The following is a 15,366-nucleotide window of genomic DNA, read 5'->3' on the forward strand; positions in this document are numbered from 1 at the left end:
ATTGCGGTTTTGAGTAATGAACCAGGCTGGGAGTTTTTAAAAGCCTCAGGAATCTTTTGCAGGTTTTTAGAGTTAATTTGTTGATTCAGATGATTAGGTTAATAGCTCGTTTAGAGAACCTTTTCATGATATGCTAATTTTTTGAGATAGGAATTTTGGGTTTTCATGAGCTGTATGCCACAATCATCAATATTAAAACAAGAAAAGGCTTGAACTACTTCAGTTGTGTGTAATGAATCTAAAATATATGAAAGTCTAATGTTTATCAGTACATTACAGAAAATAATGAACTTTATCACAATATGCTAATTTTTTGAAAAGGACCTGTATATGTATTTTTACTGAATAGTAACCAATGATATTGATTAGTAACAAAATACCAGCATTTAATAAATCAGCACCTAATTATTGATTAGTTGCTAATGGCAACAGCATTGGCATGATATCCCACCTATGTTAGTAAAGGTCTTCTGTCTGTTTTAGACCCCCTTCCCTGATCTTTGATCCCCCCTCTCCCAATCTACACAGCCTCCCTATTTCCTTCTTGCTTCACCCACAGTCTCTTTTCTAATTCCCATCTTCCCAACCCCTTCCCCAATTTATTTGCTGCCCCCCCCCCTTATTCTTGTCAGTTAATTGTAAGGTGAACATCCCCTTTAACATCGCGCTTTGCTCACCAAGTCCCGAAGGGTGCAAACCACTTATACCAGCCTCTTCATGGGAAGTTCCACTGAGTGGTGGCCTCTTGGTGGGTAAGCAGGACCTTCTTTGGACTGTGATTATCATCCATGTTCAGCATAAAGGCTTTAAACTCCACAGTAAGCAGTGGCCCCTGTAGAGCCCCTATAGCTCCCTATCTATGTGTATCCTACAGGTGTTATTATTTTGGACAGCTCTGAATATCTTTTCTACACGCAGGTGTTGAGCAGGTTCTCATCTCTATTTACAAGTGTCTGTATTTCAGCACCAGAAGTATAAGTATAGTTCTGTAGACAAGTATTTTCAAATGTCTCAACACAATGGGGGATCTTAGCAGCTTTTGAAAACTGAAGCAGCAGCAGATTGAAGCGAGCAGGCCAGGCTTTATTTCCCCTGGCACTTTGTTTTTATGTAATTACACCACCAGGTCATTCAGGTGCATCACATTCTGCCAGCAGGCCTTGTTTCCAATGATGATCCTGTACATGGTCTTCTCATGGTTGTTTTCCAATAAAGGTTTTTTTTGGAATAGAATTGAATCTGACCCTAAATGTGAACAGTAGATTTTCCAGTTGCTCCTGAACACAGAAGTTTAACCTCTTGTTTGTAAGTGCCATTGCGCACATTGCTTCTGTGGCAATCCAAACTCCATCATAATTCATTGCAGTTTCTCCTGAGACTGCTTTCCTACGTGGTCCAAAATGTGACCAGTTGTAACCGGTGCATTGTCTCGTTGTATGTAAGTAAGGGCCAGATGCAAAAGATGAGAAAGACGTATCTTCTAGTTCAATTCCAGATATTTCCATAGAGCTAGATGCAATTTAATAAGCAAAGTCTATAGGAAAGAACTGAACCAGAAATAGGAGAAAAATGTTCTCTTCTAAAAGTGAATCTTGACCACAAGTTTTCAAATAATAAACCTTAAAGTAACATTTTCTCACAGATTTAAATCTGGGCCAAAGTGTGAGCATCTCATCTGCATTGCCTCCTCTTATGGTTCAGCTTCCCTGCAAGAATTTTGGTCAGACCTTAAATCAAATGTTTAACAGGAAAGTCCCTGCTGTTGTAGAGGTTTCTTTCAGTGACACTTGACGACTGTATTCCATTCCTTGGAACTCTCTCTCTTCCCTTCAGATCTTCATTATCAGCTTACACGGCTCATCTGTATCTTTTCATCATCTATCAAGGGTTCCTTCTCTTGGTTTTTCCCATTCATCAATTCATTGACATACTCAGCCCATCTCCTCAGTATCTTTTTTCTGGTCCCCCATATCATCCACTTATATTAGACCCATATCGGTGGTTGATAGTCATGTGATGAAGCTGATTCTTTGTGGGTCCATTTGTAGACATTCCTTTCACTTTTTGGTCAACTTGATACATGAGATAATTGTCCTTTTTTGATGAAGTTGATAAACCATAGCCCGTTGCTATTGCTTTACATATTAGCAGATGCCCATTAATGTTAGGCTGGGTTGCCATTCGACCCCCAGCTCTTTTGGCCCCTGCTCTTTGATATTTCTGGCTTGGGCTGACCAGCTGGAAGCATACACTCATGCCAGCATACCTCTCTGGGTCAGGGCATGCACCCCCCCTGCCCACAGTAAGGCAGCAGTCCATGTAGTCCAAGTCTATGTATACTTTCCTGTTATTATATGCACACATTGTAGCAGAGATGTGTGTGTGCCCCATGAATACTGTGCTGCCTGAGTTTGTCAGATTGGGGCAGTAGGAAGCGTGTAGGCATCCACCCCAACTGCCCCCTATCCATCGCCTACTTTGCACATTATTCAGAGCAGCAAGTTAAGGAGCGTCGGTGGGCACAGGTCACGCTCCATCAGGGTCAGAGTGCAGCCAGACCCCAGGCACAAATTCAAAAACATGCCCCTTAGTGCTCTAGGCTATGTGTCTGGTAAATAACCCCTTAGGTGTCGTGGAACTACACTTCTCAGCATCACCCTACCTGCATGCTTCTTCACAGGTCTGTTTATTAGTTGAATTCTGCTCCATTTAGTCAGAACCACCAGTGTAGGGAATATTAACAGCCAGAGAGATGCCAATTTCCAAAGCAATTGCTTTTACAAATACATTTAAGACCTGTATTAATATGTACTCAATGCATAATTAAAACCTGCTTGTACTAGTCGATTTCTGGAAATTATTATTTTTAGGCTTTACGCCCCTTTGCTGAAACAGATGGCTTCTGCTTTGAAAATACGGTGTAATATGCTCCAGTGCCATTTGTTCTCACTTGGAGGAATCAAACAATAGGTAACCCTTGACTTCTGATCACCTTTTGGTTTAAAAAGAATTTTTTTCTGCCTGTTTGTCTCCCTGTCTGACGCTGAGTAATCACCTGTATGATGCCTGTGGCAAGAACACCCTGCAGGGAACAGGGGGAACGGGTTCCACAGCATTAAATTTGATACAAAAGTGTTGAAAAGTTCTATGTATCCAGATTAGACAAGATGTGATACGGATGTAACTGGTATCTTCTTGTCTCCCCATCGCACCCTCGTCTGGCAATAACGAAATTGGGCCACATTCCTGGAAGAAAGAAATGTCTTGTTACCAATGATTGTTTTATGCTCAGATGTTGAAATGTCCCTATAAATGATGGAACATACATTGTAACTATAGAATTGTATGCACTGAGCGGTGTGTCTTTATACAGAACATTTATGACTCTACAAACATTCAAAAGCATGTGCCAGTGGTGTCACAATTACCAGAGCTGTGTGTCGGCTTGGGGCTGGCGTGGGTCAGTCTGAGCATAGAGACAGGTAGACACTGATCTGGGTAATTCTGGTATCAGGAGGCGCGGACCACTAATTGCTCCGAAATGCCTTTTCACCGACAACAATAGAAGTTGCCAGTGTAAAGTCCTTTACATCGCTTTGGTTTTCCAAAGTGGCGAGAAGTTTCCTCCTGTAGGCACTTCAGAAAAAAGAAGTGATGTGATGGGCTTTCCGCCGGCGACTCCTATTGTTGCTGGCGGAAAGGCATTTCAGAGCAGAGATCTATCACAGGCAACGGAACCACTCAGTGGGGCATGAGCGCTAAGGGGGGTACTCCTCTCTCTGGCAGGCTGAGGGGGCAGGTCAGTGTCGGACTGGGCCACCAGGATACCAGGAAAACTCCCGGTGCGCCCAGGTGTCAGTGGGCCCTCCTGCTCCTGACCATTTAGCCTGTTTCATGGCCATTCCCTATTTCTGAATGAGAACAAAGAGGAGAAATAGAGGGAAGAATAGATGCTAGCATGTAAATAAAAGAGATTGGGAGAATAAAGAGGTTGTGTGAGGAAAGAGGGAAAAATAGTTTGGAAAGCGGGCCTAGGGTCTAAGGATTTCTGGTGGACCCTTGGTTCCCAGTCTGACACTGTGCTTGTATCTAGGGTTGGGGTCCAAACTGAGCCAATCAGGTTAGATGGTGTATCCATAGCCTGATGTGGTTCTTATCAGTCTTTCTGATCCATATATGTCTGTATGGATGTCAGGGTCGGAACTGACCCTTGATGGCGCTCCCCCAGCCCGACCGCTCCTCCCATGATGTGTTAAATTACGTGCGATCGGCGGAGGACGTTGGGGTGGGGGGCCCTGTGAGGCAGGTCAGGGGGGAATTAGGGGACGCAGGGGCACCTGCAGGGCCCCTGGTGCGGGAGCCCCGGTGGGCCCCTCACCCCCCAGTCCGACCCTGGGGCAGGTAAAGGTTCTGTGGCTATGGTAGCAACACACCTAAATACAACTGGGTGGAATTTTTATATTTTTGCATCTAATCACTCCCTAAAGCTGCCACCTCAGGCACAGGCCCTTGGGCGCCTAAATAAAATAACGGTGACAGATTTACAATAGTGGGATTGGCTCTTCATTAAAACTTGGAATTATTTGCTTTTGTGCTAATGTGCTGCAGCTAGTCTGTGTGGAAAGTGATATATAATATTTATTTCTTCAAACCTTTTGGAATAGGCTCAATAAATAGTTCAGCTGTATTACCATAGTTTGGCACTGACTAACTCCAGGACCAGGCGCAAAACTGGACCAAGGTGAACTGTGTTAGAAAAATTGCTCTGAGCACTTTGCCTTGCCCCTTGTAAAAAATAAGCTTTGTTTTCATTACTTCTTTCTTACAGCTATTTATCTATATAAAGGGGTGGTTTACTTTTAAGTTAACTTTTATTATGTTATGAATTGCCAGTTCTAAGCCATTCTTACCTTCTTCTTCTAACTCTCTGCAGCTTTCAAATGGGGGTCACTGACCCCGGCAGCCAAAAACTATTGCTCTGTGAGGCTCCAGTTTTATTGTTATTGCTACTTTATATAACAAATTTTTCTATTCAGGTCCTCTTCAATAAATATACCAGTCTCTCATTTAAACCACTCCCTGGTTACTAAGGTAATTTAGACCCTAGCAACCAGATAGCTGTTGAAACTTCAAACTGGAGAACAAAAATTGAAATAATTACAAAACTACAAATAATAAAAAATGAAGACCAAGTGCAGATTGTCTCAGATTATCACTCTCTACATCATACAAAAAAATTAATGCAAAAGTGAACAACCCCATTATGGTAGGTGGACAGACAGAGCTTTCCTGGGTCTGCCAGCACTGTGCTTGGCATATTGTACTGAGATGCAAGGCCCGGAATGCAAAGGTCTGTCATGCATGCATTATCACAGTGCAACCATTGCAAAGATACAGATGCAAGGTGTATGGTATGCTACTAAGCACAGCTTTGCAACCATCATTGTCAGAGGCATATGGGTGAAGACACACGGAGCTGCTTAGTAGCAGTTACTTGTCACGGTTACTAAATGCCAGAAATCCCCTGCCATATACAATACTGAGAATTGCTTCTAATGAAACACACATAGAGACAATTGTCAGTGAATGATCAGCGTTGTCTGTTTAAGTAGCCGTGACAAGTAGCTGCTACTAGTACCTCCGTGTGTCTTAGCCCTAAAGGTCTGGGAAAATATACTCAATTTATTTTTTCTATCAGGCAACAAGATTCATAATCTGGCTGTTAACATTTTTTTTTTAACATTGTGTGTCTTCACCCTATTTCTGTATAGGACTTTATAGAACAACTGACTAACACCCTTTACTGTCTAACTAAAGGGGCCCTCTGCATTTGCACAGGGCCACTGGCACAGTAATAGGAACAGTCAATCTGGGGGAGCTGGGAGAAAGGACAGGATAAACATTCTCTGATCTAGCCTAAAACCAGTCCCAACTTTAGGATTATGCTACTTCTTGCAGCCACTGAAACTTCTTGTTGGTGGGATGTCTTTAGGACCCCAAAAAATATTTCCAGACACCACCCATGACAAGCGTTTGCATGACCTGTGATCTCCCACTTGCACATATATGTAACTTGGAGCAAACCCAAGCCCAGAGGGAAAAAGAACCTGAGTCCTTACTGAGCCAACCGGAATTAGAAGTTGCAGGGAATTTCCATGAGCTGATCAGTTGCGCCCAGAGCCCTATAGAAAAGGCCAAAATACAATAATAATTATAAATTGTGCGCTAGGAATTACAGGTATGCCAGAAAGCCCATATTGCCCCAAACGACAGGTGACTTGGGGACGCAGAGGTTAGGAAAAACATAAAAATATATATTTCTGCACTTAACTAATTACTGCCTCTAAAATTATTCACCTGCTTGCAGACAAAAATACATAAGAGACAATGGGGCAAAGTGCAACAAACGGCAAAAAGCTTAGCACTGTCACCAAATCACACACTGGGCTTTGTTTATGGCAAGCGTTAAGTAAGGCTGCACTCTGCACCTTCTGCTGGATTTTTAATATACTAAATTGCAATATATGTAATTTAGGTTCATATTAACCAGTGGGTCGAGGTTAGAGTCCTGTATGAGGTCGGGTACCAGTGTAAAACTCGCAGTCGTCGGGTTTTGGGCAGAAAGTCCCCATTTTGTTGACTGTGCAGGCAGTTTGTGGTTACCTGCCTGGGTACCCGGCTGGTCTCTCCAACCCTGCCCTGTGGATACTGTAAGTTTTTTCCCTTACCCTCCTGATTTGGCTTCAGTGACATCACTTGCAGGTCCTGTGTTGGAATATAAGTTACCTATTTGCAGTGGGGTAGGGTGGGGTCGCGGGACATATTGGGTGGTGGTTGTGGGCCGGGTTATGGGTCAGGGGGTCCAGGTCAGGCAGGGTTCTGCCCGTGCAGGACTTTAGTGAAGGGTGAAAGGAGCCTGCCTTAAATTCCCCAGCACTGTGCTCTGCACCACACAGCAGATTTTACTTTTTTCTGCCACAAGGTGTAGCTACAAACTATGCCCTGGTTACAAGTAGTCATGGGATACAGTGGGGAGGGAATGAGGACAAAACGGTGCAATTTAGTGCCCCATACAGAGGTGAAACTAGCTATACAGCAGACCCCAGGGACAGGTGGGCCCGGACGACCAGGGGGCCTGGACTGCGGCATCTGCTGTATTGCAGTCCCTCCTCCCCTGCCCCTCTCCTACCTTTATTTTAAAATACTGGCACAATGCGTTGTGGCCCAGGAGGAGCAGGCCAGAAGGGTGGGGAACGGGAGAGGGGAGACTGTTCACGCCGGCCCCCCTTAGAAGATTTGTTTGCAGGGGGGCCTGGGGCGAGCAAGTTATGCTACTGGCCCCATAGTTCTCTAGCAATCTGATGCAGAAAGGAACACAGACATTTTATTGCCAATAGATTAGTCATAATATGTAAGCTAGAGTGCTATAGTTATTCTGCAAAATGCTTTATCATACCTGAGTAAACAGCCCTAAAAGATCCTTCTGCTTGTTTAAGATAGCAGCAGCCATTTTTGCTTTATCTAACTTCACTTTCAGGCAGCAGCATTCAGGCAGAGATCAACTCTCAGAGGGGAGGGGGAGAAGGGAGGGCGAGAGAGGAGCAAACTGGGCTTACTTGTGACGTGCCCAGAAGGATTTTTCTGAGAACAGGAAGTCTGACACAGAAGTTCATGTATACAGAATAGAAGGAAAGAAATGTGGCATTTTTTTCACTGAGGACTCAGCAGCAGTTCTGTAATTGTATATGGCTGTATTTACCTTGCTAATAAAGGTTACTTAGTTTTTGCCTTTCCTTCTCCTTTAAGGCAGGCTCCTTTGCACCCTGCATTATCCAGTTAGTTAATGTGAACCTAAATTAAACATATTGCAATATAGTATATTACAAATCCAGCATAAGGTGCTGAGTGCAGCCTTACTTAACGCTTGCCATAAACTAAGCCCAAAGCACGAGTTGGTGCTTTGTGCCATTCGTTGCACTTTGCCCCATTGTCTCTTACATGTTTTTGCACACAAGCAGGTGAATAATTTTAGAGCCAGTAATTAGTCAAGTGAAGAACTGTATGTTTTTGTGTTTTTCCCAACCTCTGCCTCTGTAAGTCATCAGGTGCTAAAATCCTGTCACTTGTCACCTGTCGTTTGAGGCAATATGGGCTTTTTGGCATACTCATAATTCCTAGCGCTCTAGTACACAGGTTTCATTTAATCTCTATACTGGATACCTCAGAGAAGTCCAAGTTATGTATATGAACAGCGCTGCGGAATATGTTGGTGCTTTATAAATAAATGTTAATAATAATAATCAATGCAAGGGGGAGATCACAGGACTTGCAGACACATATCATGGAGGGTGTTTGGAACTATTTTCCGCTTGGGGTCCAGGAGACATCCCACCAACAGTGGGTGAGTCTGATGTTGCCCAGTAGTTGGTGTGGTTGGACCTGCCAAAATCATACACAGCACCCGGTATAATTGATATTTCTAGTATTTGCAATTTACATCAGCTTGACATACTATATCCATATTCTAATTTTAAAGAATCCTTTTCCAGCCTCTGCAGATAAGGTAGCATCATCGGCCCCTAATAAGGTAGCCACCTCGGCCCCTAATAAGGTAGCCACCTCGGCCCCTAATAAGGTAGCCACCTCGGCCCCTAATAAGATAACCACCTCAGCCCTTAATAAGGTAGCCACCTCGGCCCCTAATAAGGTAGCCACCTCGGCCCCTAATAAGGTAGCCACCTCGGCCCCTAATAAGGTAGCCACCTCGGCCCCTAATAAGATAACCACCTCGGCCCCTAATAAGGTAGCCACCTCGGCCCCTAATAAGATATCCACCTCAGCCCTTAATAAGGTAGCCACCTCGGCCCCTAATAAGATATCCACCTCAGCCCTTAATAAGGTAGCCACCTTGGCCCCTAATAAGATATCCACCTCTATCCACATCTGAATTACTAGCATTCATAGCAACTGATAGCCAAAGTATCATGGCTTCAAAACACTGACTGACTGTAGGTGGCAGCATCCTAAATAGGAATTCATTTGGTATATTTGCCATAGGGCTCATATATAAAGGCTCTCTTCATCCTACAGCCCAGTGTAGCCTAGGGAACTGTATCTACTCTCGTGCAGTTCTCCCATCTGAACGAATCTTATTCTTGTTAAGATGAGTTATATGTCATGAAAAACTAACTCTGTAACCCCATATACTTGCCCAGGGGCAGTTTAATTACATAACCCCATAAGAGATTTATAAATGTGGTATGTGTACACAGGCAAACAGCCCCTGAGTTCACTCATAGGGGCACATTTACTAAAGGACGAATTGTCTTTTTCTGGCGAAAATTCGCCAAAAAGGTGATTCACATCGCATTCACTGATTTACTAAAGGGCGAAGGTAACTATTCGCTAGTGAAAAAGACACGGGCGACAAATTCGTTTCGCTGATTTTTTGCCGTTTCGCGAATTTTATGGTGAAGCAAAACAGGGACAGATTCGCTTATCACTATTTGTGACCACAGCAAGATAAAGCTGGGGACCAAGTGATTGTATAACAGTTAAACGCAAACACAAACATCTTTATACTGTATAAAACATCCCATAATTGGCTTCTAAACTTTTTTTTTTTTAATTACCAACTTAAAGGGCTTTGCACTACAAAACATGACATTTGGAAATGATAGCAAGCTAAACCCCACTGCAAAAATAACAAAACCATGTTTAATTGCTGTTAGACACACAACTGTGTATTACTGAGGGGCTTCCCCTGCACTATGGTGTCCCTCACTCTATGTATGAGATGTACAACTGTATTCAGGGAAACACAGGGAGAGAGAAGCACAAACACAGCTGCTTGTTGAACTAAATCTTATCTGAAGCTCCTTAACAGAATGCCTTAGGTTAGCAACTTGCAAAATGGCTGCTCCCAGTGGGAGTTTAGAGAAGGAAGGAGTCATTATCACTTTAATGGTGGATTTATGAATCAGAACATTGCAGGTCTCTATAAAAATATATTGCATAAAACACTGTTTTATCTAAACAAACCAATTTCATAAAAATAAAGTGAAATACAATAAAAATAAATTAAAATAGAAGCACGTGCCATTGGCATGTGATTCCCTGTGCTCACACACAAATCAAGGGCACATAAATGCTGCTTTACATCAGCCAAAGAATAGAGAGTTACTCCCACACTACTTCCTGTTACAATTAGAGCTGCATTACTTCCTGTCAGCTGATCTCTGAGGGAACACAGACTGTCACAAAATGGTGGCTTAAGGGAAAAAATGTAAAAAGGCAATATTTACTGGTATATATATATATATAAATATCAATATATGTAAGATTCATAAGTTACTTGTTATGATATAAATTATCTGTTGGTTAAGGATTTATTCAGAATTTACTGTTTTGTTGACTTACAGATTTGATACATATCCTTGCATTGTTGTTATTATGGTCTGTTCTCTGACTTACTGTTCTATGCTGAGACTGGTTCATGTCTCAGTAATTTGCCAGTTGTTGATCCCTTCCAGGAGTAGTTTACTTCAAGTTATAGTCATGTTCCCGGTGCTCCTTGCAATGGCTGCCAGCTGGTCGTTGGCATTTATTCAGTAGGAGTTTGCAGTCGAGATGTTAATGGGTATTGCTGGCTAGCATCACATGTCATACTGAGTGTGAGTAAAGCAGCGGCTGACCCATAAATGAAATACATGGCGTGTTCTCAGCTATTGCGAGAACAGTTTCCTTTTGCATTTACAAGTTACTAGTAATGAGGTTAGTGGGACAGTAGTGGTCCTCACAGCCTGAGGCTGTCTTATTTTGGGTATGCTCTGCCTGCCCAATGCTGCCTGTATTTTCCATAGGAGGCGGCATATGGATTTAAGGGTGACAATATAATTCTTTTGCATATGAATGAAGGGTAATATTCCTGCAGTGAGCACCAACCATTTGGGTTTTTGCTGCGCTATCATCATTAATGTGAGTATGGTCTTAAAGGAACAGTAACACCAAAAAATTCAAGTGTATAAAAGAACTTCAAATATAATGTACTGCTGCCCTGCACTGGTACAACTGGTGTGTTTGCCTCTGAAACACTACTATGGTTTATATAAAGAATGCAGCTGTGTAAGCTGTGTAGCCACGGGGGCAGCCATTCAAAGGAGAAAAGGCACAGGCACTTAGCAGATAACAGATAAAACACGATTGTATTCTACAGAGCTTATCTGTTATCTGCTATGTAACCTGTGCCTTTTCACCTTCTTTCCAGCTTGAATGGCTGCCCCCGGGGCTACACCAGCTTATTATATAGTAGGGTTACTGTAGCAAACACACAACTTTTACCAGTGCAGGGCAACAGTGCATTATATTTCATTTACTTTAAAACTCTTTAATGTTTTGGTGTTACTGTTCCTTTAAAGCTCTTGTGATAACATGGGTGTGGTTTGAAGTGGGTGCGGTTTAAAAAAGGGGACTGGTCAAAACTGGCTTCCATTATCGGCCCTCCACCTTGTAGGCCAGAAAAATTCCTCAGTACCACAGAAGTTGGACAGCACTGATCTAATAAATAGCTGAAATTTGTAACAAGGTGAAATGTTGTTTATAATAAATAGTAACCAGTTTAAACCTTGTAACTAATAGATAGTGACTAGCTGAGATCTTATAACAAATAAATAGTAACTAGCTCAAACCTTGTAACTAGTAACACAAAACTAATGGCACACAAAGCAATTTGGTAGAATGAAGAAAATGTAAGGGAAATATTCCAGGAGGTTTTTATATGTTTCCTTTATTTATGAAAATCATGGTTAATAATAACAATACAAAGTGAAAGCATGGCTTAGGTGCAACGCTGCTCTATATAAAAATATTCCGTGCTGATCCCACACCCACACACTTCATAGATAAGTAGGAGGTAAGGTTATGGATGTTTTTCAGGAGATAACAATGATTTTTCTTCTTTGCACAGCAGAAGCTGCTCCTCTTGTCCTGTTATAACACTATTTTGAGGCCAACTCTGAGAAAGTTACCCATCCCCGCCCACTTAGTCAGTTCAATGAGCATGTGAATATCAAATACATTAAAGGGACAGTTGACCTTTAAATTAACCCAGTTTCAAATTCTGATACTGATATTAAAATATTGCAGTTTTTGAAACATTATACTCTTTAGTTAAGCTAAACTGTTTGAAATTTCAGTGGCTACTTGGTTGCTATTGCTCAGTTTACCCTAGCAACCAGCTAGTGGTTGGAATTAGAGAGGAGAGGGCCTGAATAGAAATAGAAACAATTAATAACAACACCAATAAAATTGTAGCCTCACAAAGGAAACGCTTTGGGAGGGAGAAGAGAAAGTCAAATAACTTTAAAATAAGAAAATAAAAAGAAGAAATAAAAAATAAAGGTACTAGAGATACATAGTAAAGTTGCTATGAACAGGACATTCTATAACTCACTAATGGTTACCTGAAACTTGAACAGATACATTACTATATTCATACAGGCATACAAGTGCAGTGTTAAACAGTAATAACAATAACTAAATACCAGGTCTGCGGATAAGGAAAGGCTCGATCACCGGGGGGCTCCGGCAAGTGATTACAATGACTGGAGGGTACCTAACATTTGGCACCCCCACTGATTTAGCCTTCCCTTCTCCATTAAGGATTCTGAATGCCATGTAGGGATGCAGACATATCTCAGCACTCTTTGCAGGATTTAGATCTGGCAAAATCCCAAGTGGCCAGTGCCAATGAGAGTTCTGATTTGGTTGATACTTAAAAGGGGAAACAGTATTTGCCCAAATCCAAAAAATAAGGATTCGATTTAGTTTAGTTCCAAGAGTTCTGAAGCTAACATATATTACCACATCTTATTGTATGGACTAAACTGGATCCATAGGCCTGTAGTTCTGCCAGCTGTGCTGTATATGCAACTTCTACACTGGAGACTATATGGAGGAACTACTCATTGGCAGTCACATACTAGCTTAGCAATCACCATGGCAAGTATCAGCTGAGGTGCTGTGTTGGGCAGATATTACCTGTCTGAATGTATAATGCTGACTTTTAATGGTGGAGGAACAATGGTCTAAGCTGTTTCCCAAAGTCTGGGTTTGGGCCCCTGGTTCCAAATGAAACCAAACCTTAAGGGTACAAAGTACAATTACTTATTGACAATTTCAGGTTTCCTACTTTGTGGCAACAGTTTAGGGAAGGTTGTTTCTGGTTTTAGCCCAATAATGCACAAAGCCTGGTCCTTGGGCCATGACTGGGGAACACTGGAGAGAATGATGTGGGGACAGAGGAGTAAGTGGAACATGTATGAGTAGGGGAAGAATGGCGCATCTTTAGCAGCAGAGAGATAACTGCTTTCCTGCCCATGACAATACTGATTCCAAATGAGCTGTGTATACTGTATAAACCACTCTATTGTGCTAGTGATGCAAATGTCAGGCCTGACCTGGGATTACATATAGTATCTCTGCACATTCCTCCTTGTTTATTCATTCTCTTTTATACCTGGAATCCATGGGACTTCTCAGACTGATCTGATCACTGATTCTCTGCAACTACCCTGAAACTTTGCATCAGCTGTCTGACTGCGTTGCATCATGTTGGGTGCTGGCAGGGTGCTGAGGCTTGGAAACTCAGCTTTGGCCTGACTGCTTTACAGCTCAAAGCCAGTTGGGTCCTGTCACGGAAACGCCACTCACAGATGCGCCTGACACCGGGACGGGGTACAAGGGGGTTACACTCAGTCACCTTTCACATAGGTTAGACTAATACCAAGCACCCCCAAACAAACCACCGCCCCAAATACACCTATTCGCTGCCACCATCTATCATTAATAGGCGATAGAAACCTACTGTAGTTACTCAAATATATCACACACAACTTTCCTACTGCAGTTAGGGTTAGTTCTTACTAATTTAACAGCACACTAGCAGCCACAGGGTTAAAATTACAGTCAAACCCACCCCCCTGCTAGCAGCCCACTAGTTAATTAGTATCTACACAGAATCTGCCCTCTACCCAATACACATACACACACCAAACGGTTAATACACCTAGGCCTGAGCAGTCATACGAGGTACGTGGGAATTGATATAGAGCCAAAGGACTAAACATTTTATATTTAATATTAACAGGGTAAACAGTGCAGTTTTTACCGAATATCCTTTGCCCTCTGAGGCAAGAGGTTGAAAGTTCTGAGCCCATCCCCCAACATAAGTTGCGGCCTCCAGAATGAGCTAAAGAATACCTGGGCATGCATGCTTTTATTCCCCGCTGGGCCCCTCCCTCATTACGGTATGCATGAGGAGGGAGTGCCCAGGAACTGGTCACATGACCCCTCCCCTGTAGAGAGCTATACTTCTCCTGCCAGTTTCTTTCCATATAATATTGGTACTTGCCATTACTCAATATTATTATGAAAGTAGGGAATTGTTTTAACCTATATGTGGCGATCAAAATAATACCAAACATGGGGGGTCTCAGTCCCCCAGAAACTATAACTTGTAACTGGTGGGTATAGGAAGTCCCTGTTTGGTATCATTGGGAAGCCTGGGGCCTCCTCATAAATCCTATGTGTTTTATAAGTATGGGAACCCTAAAGCAGAGGAGATATGGACCCCTTTCTATAATCCATATTTTTCTGATAGCTGCACCCCCCCCTGCTGTTCTAGGCCCACAACTGGCTTCTTTAATCACAGATCAAAGAAACCAGCTTCCTGCTTCCACGGGCTGGCCCCGCATTGTCTAATGAAGTTGTTTATGTTGTCACCTTTCCGCAGCCCTGGTTGTGTCTTTAGGGGATATTTGTGAATTACCCCCTACTTGGAAGGGTTTCCCTCAAATGTGGATTTCAACCAGACTTTTCCATGGGGAGCCTTACTGCTCCAACATGACAGGTCCCTTCAGGGTCGGACTGGGCCGCCGGGACACCGGGAAAAATCCCGGTGGGCCCCGGCCCTAGTGGGCCCCAGCGGCCCCGTCCGACCCTAGCCAGCGCTCCCCCCTACTGACTGTTCCTCCCCGATGCGTTCAATTTATACACGCTCGGGGAGGACGTCAGGCGGGGGCCCTGAGGGGGGGTTAGGGGGGCCCCTGGGGGGGTTAGGGGACGCGGCTGGGGCACTTGCAGGGCCCCTGGGGCGGGAGCCCCGGGGGGCCCTGCACCCCCCAGTCCGACCCTGTGTCCCTTTTCCAATTTTAGGGTAGAATGAGGTACAGTCTCTAGCTGTGTCACTATCTTTGCTCACTGGCTATTTTAGGACTTGTAATGTTTATTATAAACTATTTATAAAGTGCAGCAATGCTCTGGATCACAGTTAAGACTCAGTACATTGGGGATCATATAATAATCTCT

Source organism: Xenopus tropicalis, chromosome 2 (assembly GCF_000004195.4).
Source record: "Xenopus tropicalis strain Nigerian chromosome 2, UCB_Xtro_10.0, whole genome shotgun sequence".
Lineage (NCBI taxonomy): Eukaryota > Metazoa > Chordata > Amphibia > Anura > Pipidae > Xenopus > Xenopus tropicalis.